A 22,281-nucleotide genomic window follows, 5' to 3' on the forward strand; every position below is an offset into this window, starting at 1 on the left:
ATAATCAAAAGCACATTATTAAAGATATAAAACTAAGTTTTTTTATAAATGTATAAGTTAGAACAGGCTTGAAGGAACAAAATGTTCACTGGGTCATGTGAGGGCTGACAATATGTGTACTCCAAATGACTTTTTGTACTCCAAGTGTGAAAAATATGTGCGCAGCTTTGATCGAACTAAAGATAGACAAGATGTGTGAAAAAGAGCAGCAGCTAAGAACAGGAAACTTTTGCAGACATGACGTTGCTCAGACCAGTTAGAATTTGGGTTGGACATGAGATAATGAGCTAAGACATCTCCCTTTAAGGTAACAAAGGATTTTTTACACAGGGTGTGTTAGGGTATATAACCTTGGCGAAAGGGACTAGCCTTCGCCTTCTCATGTCAGATGCTCTCTGCGTGAGAATGCCATGGGCCTTCTCATACTTAGACACTGTCTGTATGTTGAACGCCTATTTCTTGCAAGAAATAAACTTTTGATACTTTGACTTTTCGAAGGTTCCACTTGTCTGTTTTTCCTCCTCACTTTTCAAATAGAATAATTTCCCCAACAAATGGCGACGAGGACGATGGGATGCAGTAACCAACGATCGGCGTGACTGAGGGGAACAATTGACTGATCATCCCGAGAGACCATACTCTGCGGCTCAAATATCCTCAAGTTTAAGGAGAGAGAATTGTTCTACTCATCACGACGACCGCGGTGAACGCACTCCCAGAAAAGAACTCACAAGGTCATCAAAAAGACGGTGAGAGAAAATTTAAATTATTCACATGGTGGATAAGAAAATTATTTGCGTATTGAATATTTTTTCTAAAAGGGTCAGGGTTTTGGAATAAGCGTTTCCAAACAGGATTTGAGAATAAGCCTGAAAGTAAGTTCTCAAATGCCATGTGTTAATTCTTCTCTAAAAGGGCCAGAGTTTTGAGAATAGGTCTGATAGAAAATTTCTCAAACACCAGACAAGGTGCTCGTTCGAAATAAGCTGATAGTAATTTTGGGACATTAGAGGAGGCACTTGTTTGGGAAAGACCTGCATCGACGGAGGCAGGCAATTTTGAAAGTCCTAGATTGACGAATTTAGGCAGGTCGTGGTGGCCACGCTGAGAGGAGAATTAACACAGTAAATATAGTGCGTGGTGACCACGCGGGGGAAGATATTTAAATACGAAAAAATAAATACTGATGATTAAAAGTGTATATGTATAAAATATACATATACATATAGAGATAAAAATAAAGAAAAATAAAAATAAAATGGGTAATGAAAATTCGAAAAGAAAGGAGGAACAGGTGGTTAATTTCGGTAAGAGCTCGTATAGAGCCATGGATAAAGTAATGGGAACTTGGTATCATGACTTTGTGCCGTTTTTGATAAACCAATATGGGTTTAACGGGGGTTTAAGTATGTCACATTTGACTAAAACTAAAGCAAAATTGGTCGACTCACGTTGTCAAGAGGAAAGACAAGACACATAGAGAAAAGCATTATGCAATCTTAAAAAATGACTGCTCTGACATTGTTTCTTCTTCTCCCTATTATGGCGATTTTTGTTTTGTTTTGTTTTTGTTTTGTGAGAATAAGAGAGGAGGACAGGACGCATCCGGCTCATCTTCCACCTCCTCGCAATCCTAACCAGATTCCAGCAGCCGCAGAAGGACGGGATCACGCAGTTCCTAACGCACCACACAAAGAACCATGCCACCACTCTGCAACCCTCCAGAAAATGAAAGTAAAGACTTTGTTCTTGGATGGATTGGACAGTGACATTTCAAAAGCAATTCAAAAGAGCTGTGTCGGATGGCAACTGGCCTCGACAGCAGAAATGAGACGACACGCAAGACATCATGAAAGTGCAGCGAAAAATCAACGCAGCCAAGCAAGACAAAGACCTCATGTTGGCCCTGGTGACAATGCAAGGTGTGTATATGGGCAACAACGACTCCACCCATCACCAACAGAACCAGAGAGGCAATGGCAGAGGAAGAGGCAGAGGACGTGGTCGGGGAAAAGGACGAAACTGTCAACCATTTCAACAACAACGCAAAGAGCCCTATGACAAATGTTTTAATTGTGGACGAAAAGGACATTGGCGTGATGAATGCCCACACGGCGAAGGCGGGGATCAGGCGGATTGAAAGGAGGAGGAGGGGGTGAGGACGGGGTTCCTGTCTCTCCAGCTGATGAGTATAATTTACCTTTATTTTCTGATTCTGCTCTATGCAATGAAGACTTGCTTGCTAGGGTTTTCTATAAGACTCATATTTCTTTACCCCTTGATAGAAATGACTGTTAATGACGTATCTTTACTATTTCTGCTTGACACGGGAGCTTCCAATTTTGTAATTAAAGCCACAGAGTTTGAAAAACCAATTCCACTCTCTGGTAAGACGACTTCTTACAGAGGTGCAACTGGTCATGTGGTCATAGAACAATATTCGAAAACACTTGAGTGTTCAATTGAAGGGAAAAATAAAATAAAAATTAAGCATTGTTTTTTAATTATTAAGTCATGTCCAGTGAATTTAATGTGAAGGGATTTACTTTGTAATTGGGTGTTTCTGTTCATTGTAGTGATCAGGGCTTATCAGCTGACATGAGAGTGCGGTATGAAACTGAAGGCACAGAGGAAAACTCCTCTGTTTGTATATGAATGGCAAATTTCTGACACATGTCTGACCACAAAGCGGCTCAGGACAGTGTTGCCATCTTCTGAATTTATGAGAGACTCGGATTTACATTGCACTTATCATGTAAGCACTGATCATGATGGTGAATATGCGCAGCGATGATTTAATGTTGACATAGAAATTGTGACGACTGACTATGTGTATTGGACTGACCAATGGTGTTTTGAATGTGAAATTGACTGACAAACAGACAGTGTTTTATGACATGGAAAATGCACAAGCCTCATATCACTGGCCAAACCAGTGAAGGCTGAATGGCGTGACGCGGGTCCCTTCATGGCCAGGTGCCATGAACTGACCGACTGGGTCATAATAGATAAAAAAAAAAGAATGATCTGCCAAAGTGAAAATACCGTTTGATTTAAACAGCCATGTCATAAAACACAGAAGTTTGAGAGCAGTCACGTGTTGGATGAGGAAGTGAAACTAACAGACTGAGTTTAACACAACTCCCTGTCATAACAGACGGGTTGGAGAGAGTTTCCAAAATGTTTATGGGCTACTGATAAAAAATGATGTAGGTCTGATTGCAGATTGTGAGCCGATTCAAATAAAGACCAAATCCGACTATAGACCAAAAAGAAAATGCAGTATCCATTGAAAAAGAAAACAGATTAGCAGAGAAGGCTGCAGCTCAACTTCCTGTTCAGATAACCGAAACAATACAGCTGAACAGGCATGAAAACTCCTCACCTTTCGGCGAAATTCGCCGTTTTAAAACCTAAAAGGGTCACCTACGTGATTTGTGCAGATCCGATGAGAAAATATTTTAGAGAGGAGGAGGGGGGGGGGGGGGGGGGGTGTTCGATGTCGAGGCCAGCATTTATCCCCTATAAAGTTACCATAAACTTTACAAAACTATAAGCTTTAAAAAACAATCATCATTCCGAATGCCGAAACATGACAGCCAATACGAGTCAGAGTAACGTTAGGGCAGAAATGTTTTCAAAGTCTTTTACACCGCGAGTCTGAGAACTGGACACACTGCCGAACAAAGAACCGCACGTCGGAAAGCAAGCCTGAGGTAAGTTAGCTTACAATGTTAACTGTCCTGTCAGATACAGACAGCGATGTTGCCAATGTCATTATTTTTTATTTTGACATAGAAGTGGGCGAGATAATATCGCGAGTGGGCGCGGGCGCCGTGAGCGCTGAGCGAGCAGGAACAAGTATTCATTGCGCGGCTCGCGAGCCTCATGCGGCTCGCCAAGCTTTAATTCGTGGCTCGCAGTTGCATGGCGGTAAATAATACGGTGATATGATAATGCATTCACTATAGATATTTTATAAAAACATAACAAGTAGGGCTTTAACATAACCCGTTAAAAACTCAAAGTGTCAGCTCTATTACAAATTATTTCGATCGGATTGAAAGGGGTGGTTTATCGAGAGAACGTGAAAAAACTTGATCGATTGAAAACCGAAACTGAAAGGACGACGTATGACGCGCTGAACAAGCAGGGTCCCCGCGGATCCTTAAAAAGTATTAAAAGGTCTTAAATTCGATATTTAAAATTTAAGGCCTTAAAAAGTCTTAAAGTCTTATTTTTACTTATGAAAAGTCTTATTTTTACCTATGAAAGGTCTTAAATTTTAGATGACACTTTGACGACGTATCTAAATGCTTTCCAAATGAAAACTATCTAATTAGCGTACGTATTATTTTTATTATTCTATCTTTGTGGATTTGCTTGTTCACGTGACAATTCGCGTCATTTACGGCAGCGTATTAGCCTGCGTCTGTCTCCTGCACGCGAGAGAGGAGAGGATAAGAGAACGAGTAAATGTCAGTTCAATAGTAAGTTCATTCTTTGTGCTTAGGATTGTCTATGAACTATGATGATATTGTAATCATTGTTTTAACTACGTACGAGGCACTGCGAATTCGAGCTGACATCGCGTTTGTCTCTCATGCTTGCTTTCACTGCGTGATGTGTCAGTGCAGTTATAGATATGTCCCCAAATGAGTTTTTGTCTTATTATATTTATATCATATGTTGCTATATTAGAATATCACGAGCAAGAGTGCCGTTTTCCTGTGCACAATTGCAAATGTGCTATTTATTTTATACAACTGTTAAATTAACAATAAAGTTAACATTGTGTGTTACTTTTTATATTGTCAATATTGTTTGTTTCCCCCTTTATTTCGCCGACGAGAATTTCATAATGAAACTGTAGTCCAACAGACAGCGATTCTTTTTTTAAAAACTGAAATCCGCGTTTTGAACGAATCATTTGATTCAATGAATGAATCGGCCGTTTGAACAAATCGGTTGAATAAAACTCCCAACAACTCGCTTATTAAGACAGTGACTTACTGCCACCTATTGGCGGGTTTAGTTGCATATTTAAAGTACCCTTTAATTAAAATGTTAAAATTATAAATAATTTCATATTTAAATATTGAATAGCTTTATTTATGCAATTGCAAATTAAGTGTAAATATAGTAATGCCAGTTCGGATGCCGCTTCTGTGCCACCTCTGCACTGCAAGGATGGTTTTTTATTTAATTATTTAATTTGACAGTGGTACGATCTTATTCTAATAGAATTTAATTTGAATGTTAGAATTTGACATAAAAGGTGATGCATACCTCTAAATACGTTTAGAAATAATTTCCATATTTAGGTGAAAATGCCCCTGGAAATCAATTTAAGGTGGCAAATATTGCCCCTTAATAAAAAAAAATATTTCAGTCACTACTGTGAACTGACCACTGCATAGAATATGTTAAATATGAATATGTTTGAGTCTGCTGTCAACAACAGGCCTAAACCAGCCATGGTACCAGTACAAAATCAGTAAAATATCATCTAATTATTATTAACAAAACTTTGAAAATATCAAGATATATTTTTGTTAATATTGCAAACCCCTAATGTACGGTATTAATTTTGATTTCTTCAGGTCTTAAAAAGGTCTTAAAAAGCCTTAAATTTGACTTTAAAAAATGTGCAGATACCCTGACAAGCTGTTCTCCTGATTAATAAAGTGTCATATAAATGAATATCCTTTCATTCTATAATTCTCCTTTCACTCAGCATCTGTGAAGTGAAGCAGGACAACGGCTCACCAGTGCTTGTTTCAGATTATCATACAGACGACTGGTTTGGGGCATTTTTGGGATAAATAGTAGTAGTAAAAAGTTTTTTTTTCTCTGAGACCCGATGAAATACGTAGATCAGCGGCCCATTGGTTCTTTTCTTGATTGACACTGGGCTAGCCCAATCACATCTTTAATGTGAAGTATAGAAATATACTCTTTCAAGTATAGAAATTAGTACAAAACTAATTATGAAAGTTTCCTTTATTTTTCAGTGCATTTGTTTTACAATAGGCTATATGGCTATTACTATCATGGGATTAATATTATAACTATTATTGTAGTAGTAATGTAGACAGACACTGTAACTAAAAGAGTTTTGAAATTTTCTTTGTTTAATTTGCACCAGATTGATGAATTTCACATTAAAAAGCACAAAATTTTCTTACGGGGGAGCATGCCCCCGAACCCCCCTAGAGTGGCAGAGGACCACTCATCACAGTGATCCAAAAATCCTGTGAGAAACACTGGTAGCCTACTACAATGCCAATGCAGATTACAAGTTGTTTTTTGTTGTTCTTTTTTTTTTGGGGGGGGGGGGGGGGGGGGGGTATATATGCCGCATCCTTCTCACCTTTTTTACCCCTGACCTGTTTTCATGCCTGAGCTGAATGAGGAACTAGGTGACAGAAGCGATGCAACAACACGCTTCTGCCTATGATAAAGAGAAATGGAAGAAGGCAGGCCGTGAATATACTGTAAAAATGGACAATGGGGCCCCAGAAACAAATGGAGATGTTTACTATTATGCAAAATAACTGATTTACCAAAGTTTTTTCCACAGTGGCAGCAGATTTTTGCAGCAGATGTTTGATTTGTGGTATTAACAATGTGGGGAGGGGTCAGGCAATGAGACAGGGGGGCATCCCAGGCCGCAGAGACCATTCTCAAATGTAATGCTCGATTATATTGAATTATCAAAATCTGACAAAAAGAGATACTGCATAGTGGCAGTCGACATGTTTTCAGAATGGGTAGAAGCCATGCCAACAACAAAGGCAGATTAAAAAAGGAATGGCAAAACTATTCCTACAAGAAATTATCCCACCATGGGAATTTCAAATCCTGAAAAATTATTAAGTGACAATGATTCACATTTTGTAAACAGTGCAATTTCAGCAGTTGAAGCATTCCTGGGTACATCCGGAAGCGGGAGGAGCTAACTTACATGAGAATGAGGAAGAGGGGACGCGCACAGCTCTCACCATTTGAGATTCTGTTTGCTCGCCCACCTCAGATGGACTGGGAGGCACGAAATCCTCGAACATTGCCTGACACCACTATTTGTGAGCATGACATGTTGCAATATTGTGTTGAGCTGGATAAGGTGTTCTGTGATATCTCAAAACAGGTCCAGGCAGCAGTTCCAGAGCCAGCTGAGACGGCCCTGCACAGCATCCGAGGAGAGTTCGTGTTGATAAAGGATCTGAGACGAAAGCATTGGAAGGCGAAAAGGTGGCAGGGGCCATTCCAGGTTTTGCTGACAACTCACACTGCGGTGAAAGTCGAGGAGAGGGCTTCGTGGATGCCATGGGACGCACTGTCGAGAAGCATCAGCTCTGCGGTAGCTGCAACGGAAGAATAATCCCACTCAAAGCTAACGAGTGCCAAACAGAGATCAGACTAACCAGAGACCTGTCATCCCGTAGGTTACCAATTTGAAAACCACCATCACTGGAGAGCAGACGAATCAATAGTAAGAGACGATTGTGCAATTTCAGGAGTGGTCAGAACTGTATCAAGGACTTTGTGGAACTTTAACGGCGTGGGCATTGAAATAACCTGTCTGATCATATCAACTAGACCTGCCCTGAGACCAAAAATACATAGAGAAACGGGACTGATATCATTCACACAAGAACATTTTCTCGCCTGACAAGGTTGTAATGTGTGGCAATAAGTCACTAAAACTTATCCTCTTAATTGGTGTGGCTGTAAGCTAGCACAAGATGATAGCGTAGAGGTGAAAATGACAAAGGGTAAAGGGAGTAAGCTAAGCATAATATGTGATCCAATTTCAGCAGCAGGACCTGGGTATAATCCAGAACTTTTGAACAAATGGGGTAAGGCCATGTATTTTTGTAAGGATCCATGTCAAGGGCAATATGTGTACGGAGGTAATCAGGATGCTATCAGAGATGGTCTATGGACCAGGGGCGGGGTATATCTCACTTCAGGGTCCATCCATTAAGATCAGAAAATTTAGGAGAATTAATAGGGCTAATTCCATGTACTATGTAGAAATTACTGAATGTGAACAATTCTGTAGAAATCAAATCAATATCTCCAAAGAAAGTCAAAAGTCAGAACCCATCAGAACACAGCACTAGAGACTTTGACAATGTATGGGCAGTGAAACGACAATTAGGCGACGTATGTTTATGTAAAGTAGGGACGCAACAAGGGGCAATAATGGCTGGTACAGCACACTGTAAAACCACGATAATCATGAATAATAACAAATGTATAACATCTGATGGTACAAATATCACGTGTCATCCCGTGACGACGATGGCCTTCGAGAGACAACAGCTGGAACAGTATGTCTGTGGTCAAACCACTTTCCACACTTCCTAAGAAATGGATGGGGTGCTGTTATCCAGGATTTTTAGATGTAGGAACGGAGGTTTATTTGAAAATATGCAAAATGTTAGGAACCTCTTGTTGTTTTAATTTGACTGACGTCTATCAAAATGTATCAGACATAATAGAACACATGAAAATGGCCATAGCCACTCCAGATGAAATGTAATCTTCACTAGATAATTGGTTCTTGGGCCTGCAGGGGTGGACGAAATTGTTAATAAGTACCATTATGCCAATCGGATGTTTGATTTTGATTTTTCTTTTGACGATTCCATGTTTAATGAATTATATTTCTAGAATCACTGCTAAGACAGTGACTACCACAATGGTGAGAATGAATCCAGGGAAATACAACAATGATACGTAGGGCACCAGAGGTGAAGTTAATGTGTCAGTGGCTGATGATGATGATGAGGATTATGAGAACAAGAGCGAACATGAGTTTGACTAGAAAATTAAGTAACCATGGGGAAAATTTACTTGTTGTAAATCACTATGATTATGGAAAAGTAAATGTCAAATTGTGTGTATGTTCTTTGAATGAACATATGGGGGATTGTTATGGAAATTTTACTTTTAATGAGTTCTTTTACTTTTAGATGGGTACAACTTTTATTAACGATGAAGATTAATTTTTACTCATAAGCATTTAAAGGAATATAATCAAAAGCACATTATTAAAGATATAAAACTAAGTTTTTTTTATAAATGTATAAGTTAGAACAGGCTTGAAGGAACAAAATGTTCACTGGGTCATGTGAGGGCTGACAATATGTGTACTCCAAATGACTTTTTGTACTCCAAGTGTGAAAATATGTGCGCAGCTTTGATCGAACTAAAGATAGACAAGATGTGTGAAAAAGAGCAGCAGCTAAGAACAGGAAACTTTTGCAGACATGACGTTGCTCAGACCAGTTAGAATTTGGGTTGGACATGAGATAATGAGCTAAGACATCTCCCTTTAAGGTAACAAAGGATTTTTTACACAGGGTGTGTTAGGGTATATAACCTTGGCGAAAGGGACTAGCCTTCGCCTTCTCATGTCAGATGCTCTCTGCGTGAGAATGCCATGGGCCTTCTCATACTTAGACACTGTCTGTATGTTGAACGCCTATTTCTTGCAAGAAATAAACTTTTGATACTTTGACTTTTCGAAGGTTCCACTTGTCTGTTTTTCCTCCTCACTTTTCAAATAGAATAATTTCCCCAACAGTGTGTCTGTGTCTGTGTGTGTGTGTGTGTGTGTGTGTGTGTGTGTGTGTGTGTGTGTGTGTGTGTGTGTGTGTGTGTGTGTGTGTGTGTGTGTGTGTGTGTGTGTGTGTGTGTGTGTGTGTGTGTGTGTGTGTGTGTGTGTGTGTGTGTGTGTGTGTGTGTGTGTGTGTGTGTGTGTGTGTGTGTGTCTGTGTGTGTGTGAGCGCCCTTCAAACTATAATCTTGCCTTATATACATCTCACCATTCCCATTGTTGAAATATTCAGTCTTATTTTACAATTACTACATTTACTCACTAAGCAGACACTTTTAGTTTTCATAATTGACTTTACGAGATACTGCTACTATCAAGATTGATTGCATACATCTAAATTACGACATATGCTCTCAATGTGAAATGCAGAAAATGAATTCATGCGTTCATGACTTCAAGGCTAGACTTGTACCAGCTTTACTTGGTCCAAGATCCAGCAGTTAGAGTTCTTATTAGAATCAGGAAATATGACTAAGCCCAGTGTCAGCTTTATGTTCTGTTTAATTAACTTTTAGTTTGTATCATCTTGTTTAAATGTGTTCTGTTCCTGTTGTTCCCAATGTTTATGCTCTACATTGTTGCCATGTTACCAGTTATGTTGCTAACCTGTTTCTGGTTGAGTTTGTCAACACCAATGTACAGTCATAAAAACTAAATTTGTTATAAAACACAACCCTGCCTCTTCTCGTTTATATTTTTTTAATATTAAACATTAATATTGTCAGGGATCAGCCAGGCTCAACCACCACACAATCAATGAGATCGCCATCACCTGGTATTAATCACCTGCACGCCATCTTCCCATCACCACAAACACTTGCACACACCTCACTCTGGCACTTTGTCTGGTCTCGTAAATGAGTATAGGACTATCTAATTATCACTTACCTTCTATGCTTCTTCAAGAAGTTTCCTCGTCTCCCAGATTGTGTCTCCTAGTTTATCGTTCTCTTCGTCATCGTCGTCATGCCTGCGAAGACTCCCCTCTCTCTCAACACCTCATCCATCATCTGTGCTCCATCATCTACAGCTTCATCTATCATCACAAAGGACAGTCAGTATCTCCGGTTCCTTATCCTTCATTGATATTCATCCGCTACAGTTCCCACCGCTGCTTTTCATCTAACATTCAATAAATTGAATTCTTTTTTGGGTTTGGTTCTACCAGACTCTCATACATTTCATTTGTACAGAGAGTCTGGCCTCTTTCCATCTGGCCTCTCTCCAAGGTACCAAGGCGGGTACTCTGTTTAAGTTTAAAACTATTGGATCTGCCCAGAGTCACTCTGGATCTGCCGTAACCAATCACTGACGTTTGGTCGTGACGAAACTACAACTCAAACTTCAACCAAACGTACAAAGTCAGCACTCTAGGAGCATTCAACGGGAATGCAGAAGTGCCGTTCACCCTGTTACGATTTTGGAAACTTTTGGAAAATTTTATGGTACAAAATAATCTTTGATGTTGCTTTAACCCTTGTGTGTGTGTTGATTTCCCTGTTTTTGGAAGCTCAGCTTCCTATATTTTGTTGCACTTTTAGATAAGATATTGTATTTTGTTGGAATCCTATGCCTGCTCTGCAATGCTTTTTACCCCTCTGATCTTAGGGTTCATTCATGTGAGTTATCTCAGTTTGCAAACTTTGAGACTTTAAACATGGGAGACCTGGGTTTGATCCCTGCCATTACAGTTTGATGAACCAAATAAAATCCTGTGAAGCCTTGTTGGATCAACAAAGGTTGTCTAGAACAATAGCGGGCACATAATTTAAAGTCGACGTGAAATCAAAATTGACCCTATTTACTTTGTTAGCGCATATTACTAGTCTTGTGGTGAACAATTAATCCATGCAAGTTAATACACAGAAAAAAATTGTTTGCCGTGGTAATCTTTAATCAAAGTCTGAAAAGTTACCTCCGGTCTGAAATGGCGTTAAAATGATGACGTAGGTTTGACGGCTTGGGTTGAAAAACACATAACCATTCCCCAAAAACCGCTAGTCTGCTGTGGGCAGAGATGGAGAGGAGGAGCGCTGCAGTAAAACCCTGCCCTCTGTTCAATAACCCCGCGTGCAGTATTGCGGAAGTAAACAAGTCGAGGTTAACATGGTGAGGTTTTTATTGGGGATCATATTCGTGTTTTTAAAAACCGGAATATGAGCAGGTCGGGTTTTTGCCGGTGTTTACATGCCCGTGCGCGACCGGGTTATTGCTAATATTCTGGTTTTGAACGGGTTATTGGCTGCTTGTAAACGTAGTCACGGTAATATCATATTCTGACCTCTGTGAGACCGTTTGCCAGGTCTCTTATATGAGTTGGATAGACGTCCATCCTCTGGGCTTTGCTCGATGCCACTGTGAGCCGGATCCACAGAAACGCAGAGATATCCAGTTAGCTCCAAATATCCAGTTTGCTCGTGGCTCAATGTCTGGGTTGTGTTTGGCAGCAGTTTCTGATCGCGGTCTCCAAACCTGACTATAGCCTTCTGGGTGAAAGCAGCTCTCCTGGATCTGGAGCTGGAATATTTCATACATCACATAGTAAAGTTTTAGTAATAATTTAATAATCAATGTTTGTGGTCACACCAAATATTTGTTAGGCTACTTATATATATTTTTTTGTGGTCTTGAATTGCAAATTCTAATTGAGCAACTCTGTAGTTTCCAAACATTATAATTTTGTCAAAAAACATATAGGCCTATTTTGTGATACATCTGATCGAGCACTCGGTGCTCAACTGTTTATGACTCCAGCACTTCTTGTTGTGGTGGTATTGAAGTGTCCGGCCATTAAAGGAGCACGAGTCGCCACAGTTCTGTCTCTGTGTGTATTTCATACAGTAACCTAATATAGAGACCCACGGTCCGAACCAGGTCAGAGAACAAGTTCATAACATGGTGTCAGAAGTCGGAGTCACGGAGTAAACAAAGGGCTGTGTAAAAAAATTTAAAAAAAGGATAATCCGCGGAAAAGGATTAGCATCCTGCTAACACCGAACAGTGCAAGGATGGAGCAGTTTAAGCCGCCGACACAGCTGATACTCACCGGCAATATCGCTGAGAACTGGCGCAGATGGGAACAACGCTTTCGCCTGTACATGACTGCTTCAGGTGCGTCTGAGAAAGAGGAGGAGGTTAAAGTAGCCATCCTGCTTCATGCTATAGGCGAAGAAGCATTAGAAGTGTATAACACGCTCCATATTGTTACATCTGATGATGACAAAGAATCGATGGAAGATGTTCTCAAGGCATTCAAAGAGTACTGTAGCCCACAGAAGAATGTTGTGTTTGAAAGACATCTGTTCTGGTCCCATACGATGTCATCAGGAACTGCGGTGGACAGATTTATTACAGAACTGCGTCAGAAAAGTAAAGACTGTGAGTTTGGCCGAAGTGAAGATGATATGCTGAGGGATAAATTAGTGTTCAGCATTAATGATCCTCGTCTGAAAGAAAGACTGCTCCGTGAAAACGGTTTAACCCTTCAAAGAGCCATTGGCATATGCCGATCAACAGAACTCGCCAAGACACAAATACAGGCAATGCAGATGACCCCTATCACGTGTGATACTCAAGTCGACGCTGTGGAGAAATCGAGGGGACACAAGCGAACAAGCAGCAGGTTCAACAATGCAAAAAAACAAACAACATCAAGCCGCCTGAAATGTGGGAGACAGCATGAGCCTCGTCAGTGCCCAGCTTATGGAGTGGTGTGTCACAAGTGTGGAAAAAATAATCACTTCTCCAAAGTATGTCGCACAGTGGGTATGAAACGTGATAATTTTAAAAGTAAGGCAGTAAACAACATAAAGAGTGAAGTGGACTCCTTGTATATCGGCATGATAAATAGTAATGATCAAAAGCCAGTATGCAACACAAATGACAGCAAATGGGTCGAAACAGCCAGCATTAGAGGCGTAGCAATAAAATTCAAACTTGATACAGGCGCAGATGCCAGTGTGCTGCCCATGTCCATTTTCAAGCAACTGCCAGGTCCCATTCAACTACAACCCACAAAGACTGTGTTAATCGCTTTTGGTGGAGCCCGCCTGCCCTCATGTGGTGTTGCTTCTCTGCAGTGTAAAACCTCCAGACACAGTGCCACTGAACAGTTTCATCTAACAACACAGGCAGACAAAGCGATTCTGGGAGGTGAAGCGTGTGCAAGGTTGGAGCTGGTGAAGAGGGTTGAAGAACTCATAACAAAGCCCCCACAGCCTCCATCCACCAAAGAGGAGCTGATTAAAAGATATGCAGTGGTCTTCACAGGACTGGGTGAGTTTCCTGGAGTACATCACATACATGTTGACCCATCGGTTCCTCCTGTGATTCATGGGTGTAGAAACATACCTCTTTCGATCATGGATACACTGAAACACACGCTGCATGATCTGGAGAAGAGGGAGGTAATAAAGCCTGTCAAAGAGCCGACTGAATGGGTGAACAGTCTCGTTGCCACAAAGAAAAAGAATGGTTCACTAAGGGTGTGTTTGGATCCTTGTAACCTGAATGAAGCCGTCAGACGCCAGCATTTCTCCATTCCTACACCTGAAGATGTGCGCAGCAAACTGGCAGGTAAAACCGTCTTCACCATCCTAGACGAAAAGGATGGATACTGGCAAATTAAGCTGGACGAGCCATCTTCAAAACTGTGCACCTTTAATACACCGTGGGGTCGATACCGTTTCCTCAGGCTTCCCTTCGGGATTAAGTCAGCCAGCGAGGTGTTCCAGCAGAAGAACTGTGAGACCTTTGGTGACATTCCAGGTGTGCATATTGTCGCTGACGACATGATAATAGCTGCAGCCTCAGAACATGAACACGACAAAATCCTTCATGAAGTGATGGAGAGAGCAATGGCAGCAAATGTGAAGTTTAACAAAGACAAAATACAGTACAAGGTTGACACTGTGAAATATATGGGACACATAATCACCCCAGCAGGACAGAGGGCTGATGATGCCAAGATTAAGGCAATCATTGACATGCCGACCCCTGAGGATAAACAAAGCCTCCAACGCCTGTTGGGCATGACCAAGTTCTTGGCGCAGTATGTCCCAAATGAAGCATCACTGACAGCACCGCTCAGACAGCTGCTTAAGAAGGACACATTGTGGCAGTGGTGTCCACACCACACTGCAGCTTTAGAGGTCCTGAAAGCTGTTCTGACACAGGCACCGGTGTTGAGGTATTACGACCACAGGAAAGCACTTACACTACAGGCTGACTCATCAAAGGATGGACTTGGAGCATGTCTGCTACAGGAAGGACAACCTCTCTGCTATGCCTCACGATCGCTCACGGATACTGAAAAGAGGTATGCACAAATAGAGAAGGAGCTGCTGGCCATAGTCTTTGCAGCCAAGAGATTCCACCAGTACGTCTTTGGCAGAGCGGTGACCGTGCAGTCAGACCACAAGCCTCTGGAGACCATAGTAAGAAAACCGCTGAACAAAGCACCAGCACGACTACAAGGTATGTTGCTGCAACTGCAAAAATATGATCTGAACATAACTTACACTCCAGGCAAGAACATGTATATAGCAGACACTCTGTCACGAGCTACGATGAGCAGAGACTGTGATAACGTGGACGAAAATCCCTGTGATGAGAAAGTCGTGTACGTCATGGAGGCCACGGACTCATTGAGTGAGGAGACACTCAACCAGTTGAAAACAGCCACCACTGCAGACAGAGTATTGCAAGCTGTGTGTGTGAAACATCTGAACGGCTGGCCTGCGAGGAGGCGCGGCCTGGATAAACGTCTTCACAGCTACTGGCCTATGCGACACGACATCAGCATCCAGAACGACATCATCATGGTTGGAGACAAAATCGTCATACCACAAGGCTTCAGGAGAGAGATCTTGGAGAAACTTCATCTCGCTCACCAGGGTGTCCAGCGCACAAAAGCTAAAGCAAGAAAAGTCCTCTACTGGCCAGGCATGTCGCGTGACATAGAGATGACAGTCGAGAAATGTAGGCATTGCCAACAATTTCAGCCACAACAGCAGAAGGAGCCCCTCATCACACATGAAGTCCCTGAGCTCCCATGGATGAAAGTTGGAGCCGACATCTTCCAAATGAACGGTCAGTCTTACTTGTTATTAGTGGACTATTTGACAAAGTATCCAGAAGTGCTAAATTTACCTGATTCAACAGCTCTCACAGTAATCCAGAAAATGAAGTCTGTCTTTGCTAGGCATGGGATTCCCAGAGAGCTAGTGAGTGATCACGTTCCTTTTGCCAGTTACGAGATGAAATCATTCGCAGCCTCTTGGGATTTCAAGCTCACGCACTCAAGCCCCGGATATCCACAGTCCAACGAACTCACGGAAAGGACCATAAAGACAGTAAAACATGCTCTCAAGAAAGCGATGCATACCAGCACAGACCCACATCTGGTGCTGTTGTCACTAAGGAACACACCAGTGACAGGGCTGAACAAGACACCTGCACAGCTGTTGATGGGAAGGTCTCTGCGCAGCACACTTCCATGTTCCAGCGCTTCGCTAAAGCCATCCACTCCACCGGACATACAAAGACGGATTCAGGATCTGCAGACACGCCAGCGCCTATATCACGATCGTGATGCTAGGCCGTTGCCTGCCTTAGATCCGGGTACCACCGTACACATGCAGACACGACGTGGTTGGGAACCAGCCGTAGTGACAGGCCAGAGACTGGAGCCACGCTCGTATAACGTGCTGACTCCAGCAGGAAAGACTTTAAGGAGGAATAGGAGACATTTGAGGAAGATACATCCAAGTCTGTTTAGAGGCACTGACTCTGATGAAGATACAGATGTAACACACTCTGAGACACAATTGAGAACAAGATTTAACTAGTAACACTTTCTTGTAGAGTGTCCTTGTTACATGTTATAGTAATTACAACAAATTATGCATAATTACATGCAACTAACCCTAAACCAAACCATAATCCTATAGTAAGTACATTTGGTTAATTGATATTACTCAGTATGTAAATGTACACCTTAAAATAAAGTAACCAGAAACTTTGTTATAAAAAAATATTTAAAAAACGGAAATATTAACTGTATAAAGTCCCACATATATCTACATATTCTGCAAGGTTTTACATCCATGTATTATATTGTTGATTAAATGAACATGCAAGTCATTTCTGTAGTATTTTGTGTCTGGATTTGAAGTCTTTTACACGCATTTGCCAGCAGATGTCCCCACAATGCTGTTTTCAAAATGCTCAATCATTTTTCAGATCACCTCAACGGATTCAGTCAGTGTTTCCCAATTCCCATCACTAAAATGAACACACTGGCTAACACATACGGCACATTTCTTGCACATGGCACACAACTTTTCATAGTGCTGCATGGTAGTGATATTCTTCCTCTCCTTTTTTAATTTTTTTAATTAGAATAAGGATTAGCAGCACTATATGGATCCTTACATCATATGCCCCATGCTGAACAGCCCATATGAGATTATTCATGAAAACGGTCACGTCTGCACAGGTAATGGATGTGGACCTGGATAAAGTCTCAGGTGACATGCAAAAACAACGACTAAATCAATTCTGAGATCACTAATAATCACCCTTGAGAAGCTATAGGTTTATGTGGTGTCAGTAACTAGGAACCAAAGGAGAATCAAAAACGAACTAATAATTGTTTAAGGTTCAATAATTAGCTATAGGGTATATGTCGAACGTCGCATTACGAAACCGGAAAACAGAACGCATCGCTTCCGGTTCAGGTCTTTTGTATATGTGCTTCATGCATTTTTTTACTGTTTTACTCAGGATAACTTAAAAGGAGCGAGCAAAGATGATCATAACCAATGTCCCTCGCATGTGAAGATCGATATTTAAAAGTAAAAAAAAAAAAAAAAATCTTCACACTAACGTTAAGATATTTAAATAGAATAAAATGTCAATAACAAAGTGAGATAGGTTAGCTGATTACCTTAAAATTCCATAGATATCGGCGTCAGTTCATACGGCTGTTAACACTTTCTATGACAAGCGGATGCGATGAGACCAGGTTTCCGGTTTCGTCATGCGACGTTCGACATATACCCTATTGGGTTACTTGCACAAAGAGTATCATACCATTAAAAAATAGTAATCTAGATTATGAAAATCAATTTGGACAATAAATAAGTGAGAAGTCTCTCGATTGTAATAAATATGAGCTGAAGGTTAGATCTGTGTTTGTTCTGTCAATCACAGAAGTCTGTTTTGTGTTTATGGCATCACGTTTCACCGTGACAAAAAAGTGATGCTGAAATTCTGCACGACACAGACCTCGACTGATTCTCTCGGCTCTTAGAAAGTCATAGTTCATCCGTACACTAAATGAAATCAGAGCAGAAAGTCTTAGGTCTGGTTTCACAGACAGGGTTTAGATTAAGCCAGGATTAGACCTTAGTTCAATTCAGTAGCTTTTATTAACGTGCCTTAGATAAAACAATATAAAGATAAAACAATGACACTTACATATTTTAAGATAATATGCCAAATGAAATGCAAATATCGGATTTACTTAAATGTTTTTGACAAATTTAACAAAATTATGTGAGTTTATGTTTAAATAGCAATGAGTTATGAAAAGTTGCCTTTGAATTAATGAGCCCGTTGGCAGATATTTGTTCTATATTTTTCTATTATTCTATTACTATTATTCTTTGTTTTAATGAGAAACTTACTTCATACTTCAACAAGACTTCATATTTGATGTAATTTTGTATCTCCAGGGCATCTTGATAAAAAAAAAAAAATCTTGATTTAAAAATCTTTAGACATTTGTACCGGAAAATGAGGCAAAAATATTGAGGAAGATCTCTTTTTTGCAGTGTGATCAGAAGGTACAGTACAGTAAAATGGATTTCCATATGGTTGAGAGGAGAGCCATTTTAACTACTTTTAAAATTTAAAACTACTTTTTAACTACTTTGGTACTTTTCTCAGTTCAGAATTGTAATTCTCAAAAATCTCTGTTCAATCTTCACATCATGTCATTTCTTTGAACAAGTTGAAAATGCTTTGGTGCATCCATGCAAATGATTATGTACAATTCTCTGCTGTTTCCTGCATTATCAAATACTTATGTCATGTTGATCAAAATATTATAATGTGTCTCTGTTGAATAGTTTCACCCCCCACAACATTCAGGCATTAGTTCATAGCATAAGTCTTTACATGCAAAATGGTTGAACAAGTTGTCATTATATCATAATATAGAAGATATTGGTTGCGATGTGGATGAGAACAGAGGAACGTCAGGAGGTGTAAGACTGATTCCTACAGCTTTTTTCTGTATCGCAATAACACGGTCTGTCAGCAAATTACAGTACAAACAGTGAAAGCGTAAATGTGAATCTTGTCCAGTCTCTTGCAATCAAACTTCCACATATACACTATAAGGTGTAACCTACAATTTACAATACAGTAACTGTCATCAAAACTGTAGCATAGTTTACATCAGAACATCCCTCATACAGTTATATTGATAACATGACGAAGCAATTTGACTGTCGTATCCGCACACAAGGACTTGTCGTTCTGACGGCACTGACATGTTCATTGATGCAGATATTTACTTTTGAGAGATGAACTGAGGATCTTGAGCAAGAGACTGGCTTTTGCAGGTACTCATGGTGTTTTGCGATACGAAATGTTTTGAGAAATGCACTTACTGTTTTGCAAATGTCGAGGATGATTCGAGAAATGTATAAGCGACTGAGAAAAACGTTCTAAGACAAACTTTAAGTTGGCTTGGAAAAACTTAGCCAGAAAATAGTTTTAAAAGCTTGATAGATAGATAGATAGATAGATAGATAGATAGATAGATAGATAGATAGATAGATAGATAGATAGATAGATAGATAGATAGATAGATAGATAGATAGATAGATAGATAGATAGATAGATAGATAGATAGATAGATAGATAGATAGATAGATGGATAGATAGATGGATGGATGGATGGATGGATGGATGGATGGATGATGGATTGATAGATAGATAGATAGATAGATAGATAGATAGATAGATAGATAGATAGATAGATAGATAGATAGATAGATAGATAGATAGATAGATAGATAGATAGATAGATAGATAGATAGATAGATGGATGGATGGATGGATGGATGGATGGATGGATGGATGGATGGATGGATGGATGGATGATGGATAGATAAAGCACACTATGAGAACAGTCTGAAGGTCTATAGAGTTTGCTGGTTGTAGAGTTAAATCTCTAGGAGATACAGTCTAAAGTTTGGCTCAGAAGAAGAAGAAGGAGAAGTTTAGATCAGTAAGTTGGCTTGAAAAAAACAACTTAATTAAGGGTTATTGATAGGTAGGTTATGTGTTGCATCACCATAGCAACTGTGCATTGATCAATCGGCGTTCTTGTTTGATTATTGATTGTTTGGAGGGGGAGGACAGCTGTGCTTCTGTCCCTGCATCTCTGATCACAGAAGGACTCGGTGCATGGGTGAAATGTTGGATTCTGGAGCTGAATCTACACCTACACGCTCAAATGCCCGTTATGCCAGCCGTGCCTACTTTATTTTTAGTTCCATTTGATTATTATTGTAATAATAATCACACTGTAAAAAGTGATACTGTGCAATTGTAAGGCTTCCTTAAAAATCTGATTTACTGTAACCCGAAAAATAGCTAAAATGTTTTAGGTTGGTTCGGTGATGTTAAATATATTTTTTGTTTGAATTACAGTTTTTCTCAGTCGCTTTGGTGCATTTCTCACATCACTATTTACATTTGCACATCAGTTAATGCAGTTCTCAAAACAATTAGTACAAACTGCAAAACCTAGTTGATAACCTGCAAAAGCGTGTCACTTGCTCAAAATGGATCGCTCATTCCTCAAAAGCAAGTATTCATGTGAATGAAAGTGTCAGTGTCATCAAGATGAAAAGTCTTGACACCATTGCTTATGAACAAGATAATCAAATGGCTTTGACATGTTTTCATTATGACAGTTTACTCTGTAAATGTTTTCCAATGCAAAAAAGTCAGATATTGGTGACACTACCTGAAAATGCTCAAGACGGCACTATATACTATTTGCACAGCCATTTGAAAAATACAGTAAAGTTACACATTACTGTATTTAGTGAGGTAACTGGGTACAAGACACTGAATGTTTCACATTTTTACTGCAAATGACATATATCTTTGCAATTCTAATTTGTTCACAGCATTGTGCAAAAGAAAAAATACACCCTTATTTACAACAAACATAAACTCCCTTTGGGTATACTGTGCACAACTGTAAACAATATTGCAGTACATATTGGAACTGAGCATACAACATACATAGTACTGTAATCATTCATGCACATCCAGACGTTCCTCTCTGTCTGGCCACATCATTTCATCTGCATCACAGCGAATATCATCTCTTGCAATGCAATCCAAAACAACAACATGCTTGCTCAGATGGTCTCCAGTTAGACCCCTCTCATTCTCAGGGATTATGTCCCTGTAAAGAGTGTCTAACAAAGTCAGCAGATGTTGTGTGTTGTATGGAGCAAGACTGGGGATATGCCATTTATACACACCTGTTCTCCCGACGAAATGTTTGAATAATTGAATTTACAGTGGTTCTCCCAACATTTGGCTGCACCCTTCGACCAGCCTCAGCCATTATGAGGCCGTGATTGACAACATTTGTACCCCGGTTGTACCCCTAACATTTGTACCACAATTGATCCACAATTGTACCCCTGATTTCATCAGGGATCCGCCTATGTACTTGGCCTCTTCTTCCCCTTCCCCTTCCCCTTCCCCGTCCCCGTCCTCCACCCGCACCCGCACCCGCACCCTCACCCGCACCCCTCTTCCACGAGGCTGGCCTTCCATTTCTGTGTCACAGTATTGTAGAAATGGTACTATGTCCTGCTTGGTTCATATATGCTTGTAAAGTGGGGGTTTATGGGATTCAGCTCTGACAGTGATTGTAGAGAAGTGGCTTATCATTGGTTGCAACTAATGCTTCACACACCCCTTCGCATCAGTGAAAGTTGAGATTCACCTAAGATAAATTGTTTAATTTAGGAGACATTTTCAAAAATGATTAAAAAAAATGTGTAAAATTTGCTTGACCGATTTTGACAACTATAGTTCAACATTTTTGTATGTAATGACTCAAGCAATGAAAGGAGGACTATTCGTTTTATATGACTATTCAGCATTCACAAGTATAGTTCATTTTGACTGACATGACATAAGCAAATGATAATGTTATAAAATAACACAGTCTCACCCCAAAACGTCACATACTGACGCGTCTTGACCATTCGGCAACATACGACGAAAAGGGTACCCTTTAACGTCCATATGTGACGATTCGGGAATGGTTGGGTTTAGGTATGCGGTAGGGTACCGCTAGAGGGCGCTGCTGGTGCGCTTATGTCTGCGTCTCATATGGACGTTAAAGGGTACCTTTTTCGTCGTATGTTGCCGAATGGTCAAGACGCGTCAGTATGTGACGTTTTGGGGTGAGACCGGGTTGAGAGTTGTATGAAAGCAATTGATGCATGTCCATAAGCATTTGCAATTTGTTCGAAGGAATGAGAAACTGCTAATGAAGTGCACAAATGACTAAATGTTGTGGAGGTTGAACTAACTGTTGT

This window comes from Phoxinus phoxinus, assembly GCF_949152265.1.
Source record: "Phoxinus phoxinus genome assembly, chromosome: 10".
Taxonomy (NCBI): domain Eukaryota; kingdom Metazoa; phylum Chordata; class Actinopteri; order Cypriniformes; family Leuciscidae; genus Phoxinus; species Phoxinus phoxinus.